Genomic DNA, 9,630 nt, shown 5'->3' on the forward strand with positions numbered 1-9,630 from the left:
TCTGGGTGACTCGTAGTCCTCTCTTCAGTTCGGAAATCACAGGTAGTATCGCCTCAAGTTGATGATGTTCCATGCTCGAGGTACCTGTTTTCCTTCTAGGGTTTCAAACTCATACGTACCTTTCCCGAGTACCCGCCTTACTCGGTACGGGCATTCCCAGTTTGGTCTGAGCTTACCGACACCAGGCTCAGGTACCATGACTTTCCTGAGAACCAGATCGCCAACATGGAAGTGTCGTTTCTTGACCCGAGCGTTATAGTACCAAGCCACCCTTTGCTGGTAGGCTGTAGTCCGAATGTGTGTTAGGTCCCGTACTTCTTCCACCAGGTCAAGGTTGGTATGGAGCTCGTCGTCGTTTGCTTCTTCGTTGTAATGCTTTAGGCGTAATGTAGGCACCTCGATCTTGGCTGGGATTACCGCTTTCGTGCCATAGGTGAGGTTGAAGGGGGTTTCACCTGTGGCAGTCTTAACGGTGGTTCGGTAAGCCCATAGTACACTAGGCAACTCGTCTACCCATAGTCCCTTAGCTCGGGCAAAGTGGGCCTTTAGTCCACGGAGTATAGCTCTGTTTGTGACTTTTTCCGGCCAATTTGCCTAAGGGTGTGCCACCGAAGTGAAGTTCTGTTGTATCCTCATCTCGGTGCACCAACTCTGAAACTTGATATCTTCGAACTGTTTTCCATTGTCGGAGATAAGCACCCGAGGTAGCCTGAAGCGACAAACTATATTCCTCCAAAAGAAATTTTGTATGTTGCGGGCTGTGATTGTTGCTAAGGGTTCCGCCTCCACCCACTTTGTGAAGTAATCCACTACTACTACCAGGAATCTCCTCTGTCCTATCGCTGGGGGAATGGACCAAGAATGTCGATTCCCTACTGTGCGAAGGGCCACAGATTGGTGAGATACTTAAGGTTGGCAGCAGGTCGGTGGTGGATGTTAGCATGCCTTTGACATTTATCGCACTTCTTGACAAGCTCGAGTGCGTCTGCCTTCATTGTGGGCCAATAGTACCCCTATCGCAGTGCTTTCTGGGCAAGAGCACTACCCCCCAAGTGTCCGCCACACAAGCCTTCATGAGTGTCGTGAAGGATCTCCAGTACAGCCGTCCATCTATCATGACGTACTTGGCTGCCTGGCGCTCTACCCTTCTAGCCGCATTGTAATCTACAGGGAGGGTCCCGTGAAGCAGGTAGCTCGCGAGTGGGTCAATCCAGTTTGGCTCTGCTTGTGCAACAGGAGCAACCTCTTCTGCCCCCCCGAGAATGCTGGGTTGAGGTAGGTTCTCTATATACACGGTCCTCATGGTGTTGCTGCTTGTTCTGGCTAACCGGGACAAGGCATTGGCCTCAGCGTTCTCGGACCTTGGAATCTACCTGATGAAATAAGACTGGAAGCTGCATAGAACTTCCCTGACCTTGGCTAGATAAGCAGCCATGCTAGGGTCGCGAGCTTCATAATCATCGGTGACCTGGTTGACCACGAGCTGGGAATCACTACAATTGACGATGTGTTTAACTTGCACTTTGTTCGCTAGAGTGAGCCCGACTATTAGCGCTTCGTACTCCGCTTCATTATTAGATGCTACAAACTCAAATCGAAGTGCGTACTCCAGCTTCACCCCGCTTGGACCGTACAGAATAATGCATGCCCTGCTTCCTTGTTGGTTGGATGAGCCGTCTACGTGGAGGATCCAGGGCTCCTCGTCCCAGGTCGGCCTTGCTCTAACCGGGATTGGTGTCGCACTGGTTGAAGCTTCCTCTCTGTGCTCAAGCTCGACCAATTCAGGGATTGCAGTGCTGAAGGTACATTCTGCAACGAAATCGGCCAAGGCGTGGGCCTTAATTGCCTTCCGAGGCTCATACTGGATGTCGTACTCACTGAGTTCGATGGCCCACTTCGTCAGTCTACCAGATACCTCAGGCTTGAGCAGGATTTTCCTCAGAGGTTTGTTAGTGAGGACGACGACGGTGTGGGCTTGGAAGTATGGACGGAGCTTCCGAGCTGCTATGACCAGCGCGTACACTAGTTTCTCAATCTCTAGGTACCTTGTTTCAGCATCCTACAAAACTTTGTTGACATAGTAGATAGGTCGTTGGACCCAATCTACTTCCTTTATCAGTACCGAGTTGACTACCTCATCACTCGCGGAGAGGTACAACTTTAAAACATCTCCCTCCTCAGGTCAAGTCAGAACCGGGATGCTAGCTAGGTATTTTTTTACCTCGTCGAAGGCGAACTGGCATTATTTGGTCCACTCAAAGTCTTTACTCTTCTTAATTGCCTTGAAAAAAGGCAGGCAGCGATCTGCCGACTTGGACATGAAGCGGCTATACGACCGTTCAACCTCTGAACCTCCTTCAATTTATGAGGTGACCTCATATCTAGGATCGCCTTTTTTTCTCTGGGTTGGCTTCGATGCCACGTCGATTGACTATGTAGCCCAGGAATTTGCCTGAGGTGACACCGAAAACACACTTATTAAGATTTAGTTTCAAATTATACTTGCACAAAATCTCAAAAACACATTGTAAATCATTTATTAAACATTTTGAAAACTGGGTCTTAACGACCATATCATCTACATAGCATTCAACCTTATTACTAATCAACGGCTCAAAAATTCTGTTTACAAGTCTTTGTAAGGTTGCCCCGACTTTCTTTAGCCCAAAGGGCATCACCTTATACCAATATAGTCCTAACTCAGTTATGAATGCCGTTTTTTCCTCATTGGCAGGGTCCATCTTGATTTGGTTGTATCCTGAGTATGCATCTAGAAAACTCAGCAACTCGTGCCATGAGGTTGCGTCCACTAGACGGTCGATCTTAGGGAGTGGGAAACAATCTTTCGGGCAAGGTCGATTCAGGTCGGTATAATCGACGCACATGCGCCATTTACCGTTGGCCTTTTTTACTAGAACTAGGTTAGCTACCCAACTCGGGTAATGGACCTCCCTGATGGAATCAGCTGCAAGGAGCTTCCCGACCTCCTCATTGATTATCCTCCAGCACTCCGGGGCGAGGTTGCGTTTTTTCTGTCTAACTGCCCTGACTAAAGGATCAGTGTTCAACTTGTGAGCTATAACTCTTGGATCTATTCCGGGCATCTCTGCTGCGGACCATGCAAATACATCTAAATTTTTAAGTAAAATACTTACTAGCTGAGAACCGAGTGGTTCCTTGATCGATACGCCGATCTGGAGGTTTCTGGCTGGATCTTCTTTTGAGACCGGGATGTGGACTGTCTCTTTTGTTGGCGTAGCTCGCTCCTCGGGATACTCCACAGGTCGCTCGAGCTCGACATCAGCCGCTAGCTTTGCTTTCCCCTTGAGGGCGACAACATATCATTTGCGAGACTCGAGTTGGTCGCCTCGCAATACCCCTACTCCATAGTCCGTAAGGAACTTCATGGCTAGATAGTAGGTGGATACCACTGCGTGAAGTACGTGGGTGATTGGCCGACCTACTATGGCGTTGTACGGGGAGGGAGTCGCGACCACCAGGAATGTATGTTCGAACCTTGTAATGTTGGGCCACGTGCTGACCTCTACGGGTACTGGCACTCGCCCTAGCGGTCTGACCTCTTCGCCGCTGAAGCCCACCAAGGGTGTATCTGTCGGCTTGAGATCGCCTTCTTGGAGCTGGAGCTTATCGAAGGCGACCTTGAATAAGATGCCAGCTGAACTACCCAAATCTACCAGGACGCACTTTACCTCGAAGTCATTCAGCCTCATTTTTATTACCAGGGCATCGTCATGGGGATATTGAACCCCTGCGAGCATCATCCTCACGTTCTAGTTCGCGAACCGAGGCTTTCCCTACTGCTGAGGTGCAGCCCGCAATGATGGACCCGCCAGTAATCATATTGATTACTCCGCGGATCGGTCTCTCTTCCGGCAACTGTCTCTACGGCTACTCACTCTGCCTGCTGCTGGACTCGAGAGCATTTCTCCTTTGCTCCCCCTGTCAACATGTCTTGTTTTTATTTTCTTTTTGTACAAAATTTTTTAAATATCCACGACGGATGAGCTCTTCGATCTCATCGCGGAGATTTCTATAATTTTCGGTACTATGACCATGATCTTTATGGAAATGACAACATACATTTTTGTTTCGAGTGGCGAGATCTCCTCTTAACCGAGGTGGCCACTTCACATAGAAGGCGTCCTTGATTGCCATAAGAATTTCTCCCCGCTTCGCGTTGAGGGGCGTGTAGCTCGTCCTTTCAATCGAAGGAGTTCGGGAACGCCGATCTGACTTGTTTCCTCCCCTGGTTGGGGACTTGCTTTTTCTTCATTTGCTACCACCGTTGTTCGGGTTGTCATCTTCTCTTTTTCTCTTCTCCTCTGGGGCTTCATTCTTCTGGTTCATCTCCTCTTCGGTCTCGATGAACTGATCGGCAAGCTTGAGGAATTCGGTGATGTCTTTAGGCTTGTTCGCCACTACGTGCCATTTGAATTCCCTGTGGGTAATACCCTTCTTTGTTGCCGTGAGTCTTACAACGGGATCCAGGTTAGGGATTTGTAAACAGGTGTCGTTGAAGCGTTTGATGTAACTTCGTATCGACTCCCCTTCTCTTTGGACTATGCTGAGGAGGCTTTCTTGTGACCTCGGGCACTTCTTGCTGGTGATGAAGTGCGAGGTGAACATTTGCATGAACTGTACACAACTCTTGATCGTCCCTAGCGTGAGGTTTCTGTACCATGTGCGAGCTACTCCTTTGAAGGTCGTAGAGAAGGCAACGCACATGCAGGATTCGTCAGCCCCAGCTAGGTGCATCTGAGACTGGAACGAGTCTACATGATCATTTGGGTTGAATGACCCATCATACTTATCCAGCGAAGGCACATTGAAGTCCTTCAGCATCGGGGTTGCCAGGAGCTCGGAGGACAAAGGAGATGACCCGGAGAGGAGAGGAGCGGTCTTTGTGGCTTCCAAGCTCGCCTCCTCTTTACCTTTAGGCTGCTCAGGCTGACTAGGCCCAGCGAGCGGGCTTGGAACTACAGTTCGATGTGCCTTAGGATGCCGCCTTTGCTACTTCTTGCTTGGCTTCGCATTGGTGCTGTTGACCTCAGAGTGATCAGGTAATGTCCTAGCACGGAGTGGTTCGGACTAATAATGCTGTGGACAGAGGGGCCTCGCCTGGAGTCCGCGGCCAGAACCCCGAACCGGTTCCCTGCAAGCGATCGATCCTTCATGTTGTGAGGGCCGAGGTGAAGTAGCTCTGCCAGGCTGAGTGTCTCCCGACCTGTTCACGTTCTACAAAGCAGGAGTAATTTGCTTGTCCCTCCTGCCGCGGGATGAGACCTAGCTCCCAAGGGGATACTGAATCTAGGAAGTCTCTCCCCAGTGAGGAGGGCGAGTGTTCTGATGATGGGACTTATTCTCCTGTGCTGCTGAATGTCGAGGTGGAACCGGCTGTTGATTCTGCTACAGTGGGGGGAACTACTGCTGGTAAAAATGGTTTAAAACCTGTTGCTGGTAATGCTGAAATTGTTGGGCCTGTTGCACTTGGGCTTGAATAGCCCGCACACAATGTACCAGGTCGCCGAGCTAATCCTGTCCGACTCTAGGGGGAACTACAGATGGTTTAGCAAAGGTCGCACCCACTACGGGAGGGAGTGGGGCATTCACTGGCATAGTTGCTTGAGGCATGGTCAACGTCGGGACCCCACCCGCGGAGAGCGGTATGGTGAACTGACCAATGCACACGGTCGAGATCTGAGGTTGCCCCCTGGAGACATTCATTTCACTATTCTGTCCGACGTTGTTGGAGGATGCCATGGATTTTGGGTTTGTGATTTTTGGTGGAAAGAGGCTTCTCGTAGCGTTTCCCATAGACGGTGCCAATTGATATAGTGTGATCTAGCTGCTCCCAGATGGAGGTGATCTGACTTCCAGATGGATGACAGACTGAACCTACAAGGATATCAAAGAACCCGGGGATGCTAACCCGACGAGGTCGCTCTGATGCTTAAGTCAGTAAGCTAATAGCAAGCTAAGATTGCTTTTGAAAGAAGAGAGCTTGAGAGCAAGAAAATCACGCATACCTTGCACCCCCGGGGGGTGAAGACTTTATATAATGGAGTCCTCGCGGGTTTCGTGGAGAGGTTCCGGGATCCTCATCATGATGAGATCTGTTTCCGCGTAAGTTGGGAGATAGTGCTGCTAACTGATAGGGTTTATCGAGTCTGCCCGAATCGGTCGGGGGAGATAACGCTGGTTGTTATGCGGCGTGATCCCGTGAAGTCCGGGAACCGTTGGAAGGATTTTCGGGATCCTCACAGTGGCACGTCAGTATCCCCGAGCTAACGCCTTCAAGTCCCGACCTTGTCGCAAGGTCATTTTAGCCCGGGGTAGATGGGTACCCGAGATCGTTCTGCTGCGGGCTGGTCATGCTGAGCTGTCATCTATTAGTCAGGCCGCATCCACGTGTCCCCCTTTTACGAGGTCGGGCCAAATCACCCATCATCACAATCTAAGAGTGTTATGAAGCTTACGCCTTGAGACAAGACATATTGATTGTGCCTCAAGTAAACCTTACAACTTTGATATGAGGCTTAAGCCTTTGTTAGAATGAGGCATGACCCTTAAGCCTCAAGGTGTGGGGCGTAACTTTAGGCATAAAAAGGCGTAAGCCTCAAGTGTCAATGATTATTTAACGATTTAATGCAAAAAAATTATGCATTTTTATAGTTCAAAATATATGGAAGAAACACTTTAATAATTATGGGCTAAATAAATAAAAAAGAATAACAATGAAAAACCAATAGGGAAAATCAAATTTTATTAGTTTCTCTTAGTGTCTTAAGAGAATTCACTACAAAAAGGGCCAATTAAGTTCTTAGTTTCGATTGGATATATCATATGAGTATTTTTTTTTCTAATTATTCTAAATATAGCATCCCATGTTTGTTATTTTTCTCATTTCTTTTCCTAATGGGTTTATTTTCTTTTGATTTTTTTTTTGCATAGATCAAATTAACTAAGTTCTTTTATTTCTTCTAAACTAATGAATGACCATAAATCTAATATCCAATGATATGGATGATTCTTCATATGTTTCTTTTCTTCTAAATTGGTTATTTGAATTATTTGAGAAATTTGCATTTTGAAATTTGAAATGTAAAATGTTTATAATTATATCGATACAGGTTGGACGTATCGTCTTGTATCTTGGCTTGTTCTTATTGTTTAGGGCAATTTTCTTAAACTACCCTTATTGTTTGCGAAATTGACTAACTGTACCCTTAGTATTTATATATTGTCTTAAACTACCCTTAAGTTTTCTGACAATTACCATCATCATTAAGTCTGGACAGAAATCTTGAATTTACGTTTTTACCCTTCTAATAAGGTTTCGGACAATGTTCAAATTACTTTTTTACCCTTTTATTAGAATAGAAGATGGATCAATTAAAAGTCTATCGCCCATTTAGAAACCTTTCCTAAAAACCTCTAATGGTGTTCGAGTGCAACACAGAAGGGACATATCCTCTTCAACGACTATTCGTTGCATACTCCAGCAGATTGTATGGCGGCACAAGGCTTGTGATAGCAAACCCTAAATAGCAAACCCTATTCTCATATTTTTGTTCGATACCATCAAATCCCAAATAGTAAACCATATTCTAATCTTTTTGTTCGATGGAAGAATGACATCTGTCCTTTGCCACTCTTCTCTATGAGCTTTATCTTACTATTGATTCTCTATTTTGTAGATTCTCTACATGTTAAAAGCCTGTCTACACTGAGGTATGGTCAAGGTTTTTTCTCCTTTTCAATTCTTCTTAGCTAGGTTATGGGGGATCACACATAGAGATAGATGGTTTATGGGGGACCACACATAGAGATTTGTTAACAAACCCCCATTTGGTCCAAGTAAAATGACATTGGGGACCATTTGTGCAGCGTTGGACCCATTTGTCTACTTCAATGCACACATGGGATCCACACGTGAGTAACAGTATTTAGGTGCTCGACAAAATGCCTGAAACATTGTTCCCACTTGATTTCTGACATGGGAATATGAGTTAGCCTGAAACCTATGTGCCTACCTGAAACCCATGTCAATTTAATTAGCCTGTGTATGCTTATATGTGTAGCTTAAAATGTAGCTTTTATATTGTAGCTTATAATGTAGCTCATAGTATATCTTATAGTGTAGATTATAATGTAGCTTATAGTGTATACTGTGTATGCTTATAGCTGGGTTTTAATCTCTGATATACTATACCTTACAGCCTATGCATGCTAATAGTGTAGCTTATAATTGAATGTAGGGCCCTAGCCTATGGTGTAGCTAATTTTCAATATCTGATGTGTTATACCTTATAGCATGTGTATGCTTATAATGTAGCTTATAATTGAAAGTTGGGCTCATAGTGTAGCTTATGATGTAGCTGGTATTTGTTTGTTTCTTTGGTGTAAGCGATGGATGGTGTTAGATACATGTTCTGTTAGATAGTGTATGCCCTTAGCTCCAATCAAAATGATGTACATTATGACATTTAATGTAAATGAATAAAGTACATATTTGATTCATGTTATTATGGTGTATTTCTGTGTAATACCTTTAAACTGGACACATATGAGACTCGTGTTAGTTTAGAATATTCACAGCCGTTGGATAGATATGGGGAGATTTATCCTATCAAGGCTGACACTGATGTGCCGCCAATTTGGTTGGGGTGGCTTGTCTCAGCTGCCAGGGTTAAACCTGAGGTACATGTAGTTTGGGTTTTTTGAAACCCTAAACCGGACCAGAATTCCAGTATTGCCCTGGAGATAGTTGGGCAAAACCGGAATGTTACACCTGACCCCTAGACTCGATTATGATACTTCACTAGGTGTTGGATTGGGCTGTTTTTGATATACCAATCAGTGAGATCCTTAGAGGGGGTCAAAACCTAGGTATGTTGAGACAATCTGAGAATTCATCTGAGTGGGTGATCATAGTGACAGGATCAGCCCCTTTGTTAGACAAAGTGAATGATCGGGGATGCACTCTCTCTAATGGAAGTGAATAATAATAATTAAGATATTAAAATATTCCCAAAAACACTATTCATCTTCTTCTCCAAGAACTAAGAACCAGAGGCAGCAAAGACAACCTAATCGTTCATCCCCCCATCTTTTCAATTCCCTCCCTCCCTCTCTTCTATCTTTCTTTTTGTCTAACCACATCATCCTCCCTACTATGTAAAATATCCCCACCTCTCTCTCTCTCTCTATCTATCTATCTATCTAAACTCTACCCTACTCTTTGCCATTTCCATCATAGACCCATGGCCTTTCTTCTAAACAGCCATGGGTATGGTATAATGATAATTTACTTGTTCCTTGTGATTAGTATGATATAATGATAGCATAATTCATCCCGATTTTGGTATGCTATAAATTTCCATCACTCCATGGAAATATATACAAATATTTGGTGCTATCTTTCTCTCTGAAACATTTCCCTTAAATCTTCTACAAAATCCCATTTTTTTTACTTTTTCTCATCTTACAATGTTTGTGTCCTGCATAAATCCAAATTTCTTTTTAAGAAATCAGAACAGAGCACGCCATGAAATTATGCAAAAAAATATTGAAGTTTGCCCCCTTAAATCCTCTAGTTATGGCTTGATA

This window comes from Nelumbo nucifera, chromosome 4, assembly GCF_055504915.1.
Source record: "Nelumbo nucifera cultivar China Antique chromosome 4, China Antique-T2T, whole genome shotgun sequence".
NCBI classification, from domain to species: Eukaryota; Viridiplantae; Streptophyta; class Magnoliopsida; order Proteales; family Nelumbonaceae; genus Nelumbo; species Nelumbo nucifera.